Here is a 1,728-nt window from a genome sequence, read left to right as displayed (position 1 = left end):
CTCCGGGAGTTGGTGATGGACAGGGAGGCCTGGCGTGCTGCAATTCATGGGGTCACAAAGAGTTGGACACGACTGAGCAACTGATCTGATCTGATCTGATGCTGAAGAAGCTGAAGTTGAATGATTCTGTGAAGATCTACAAGACCTTCCAGAACTAACACCAAAAAAAAAAAAAAAAGATGTCCTTTTCATCATAGGGGACAGAATGCAAAAGTAGGAAGTCAAGAAATACCTGGAGTAAATAGGCAAGTTTGGCCTTAGATATGAAGGAGAGCAAAGGCTAACAGAGGTTTTCAAAGAGAATGCACTGGGCATTAGAACACATCCTCTTCTAAAAACACAAGAAATGACTCTACACATGGATATCACCAGATGATAAATACCGAAATTGGATTGATTATATTCTTTGCAGACAAAGATGGAGAAGCTCTATAAAAAGACCTAGAGCAGACTGTGGCTCACATAAACAGCAACTTACTGAAAAATTCAGGCTTAAACTGAAGAAAGTAGGGAAAATCACTAAGCCATTCAGGTATGGTCTAAATCAAATCCCATATGATTATACAGTGGAGATGATGAACAGATTCAAGAGATTAGCTCTGGTAGACAGACTGCCAGAAGAACTATGGATGAAAGTTCATAACATTGTACAGGAAATGGTGACCAAAACCATCCTCAAGAAAAAGAAATGCAAGAAGGCAAAGTGGTTGTCTGAGGAGGCTTTACAAATACCTGAGAAAAGCAGAGCAGGGAAAGGCAAGGAAGAAAGGGAAAAATATACCCATCTGAATGCATATTTCTAAGTATAGCAAGGAGAGGTAGAAACCCTTCTTTAGTGAAAAATGCAAAGAAATAGAGGAAAACAATAGAATGGGAAAGACGAGAGATTTCTTCAAAAAAACTGAAGATACCAGAGAACATTTCATGCAAAGATGGGTACAATAAAGGACAGAAAAGGTAAGGACCTAACATAAACAGAAAATATTAGGGAGAGATGAAAAAGTACACAGAAGAACTATACAGAAAAGGTCTTAATGACCCAGATGCCACAATGGTGTAATCACTCAGTTCAGTCAGTCAGTTCAGTCGCTCAGTCACGTCCGAGTTTTTGAGACCCCATGAATCACAGCACGCCAGGCTTTCCTGTCCATCACCAACTCCCGGAGTTTACGCAAACTCATGTCCATCGAGTTGGTGATGCCATCCAGCCATTTCATCCTATGTCGTCCCCTTCTCCTCCTGCCCCCAATCCTTCCCAGCATCAGAGTCTTTTCCAATGAGTCAACTCTTTGCATGAGGTGGCCAAAGTATTGGAGTTTCAGCTTTAGCATCAGTCTTTCCAATGAACACCCAGGACTGATCTCCTTTAGAATGGACCGGTTGGATCTCTTTGCAGTCCAAGGGACTCTCAAGAGTCTTCTCCAACAGCACAGTTCAAAAGCATCAATTCTTTGGCCCTCAGCTTTCTTCACAGTCCAACTCTCACATCCATACATGACCAATGGAAAACCCATAGCCTTGACTAGACAGACCTTTGTTGGCAAAGTAGCATCTCTAATTTTTAATATTCATCTAGGTTGGTCATAACTTTCCTTCCAAGGAGTAAGCGTCTTTTAATTTCATGGCTGTAGTCATCACCTGCAGTGATTTTGGAGCCCCAGAAAATAAAGTCTGACACTGTTTCCACTGTTTCCCCATCTATTTCCCATGAAGTGGTGGGACCGGATG

The sequence above is a fragment of the Bison bison genome, unplaced genomic scaffold (genome assembly GCF_000754665.1).
Source record: "Bison bison bison isolate TAMUID 2011002044 unplaced genomic scaffold, Bison_UMD1.0 scf7180017864163, whole genome shotgun sequence".
NCBI lineage: Eukaryota > Metazoa > Chordata > Mammalia > Artiodactyla > Bovidae > Bison > Bison bison.
The sequence above is the reverse complement of the archived record's forward strand: the minus strand, read 5'-3'. Positions refer to the sequence as shown.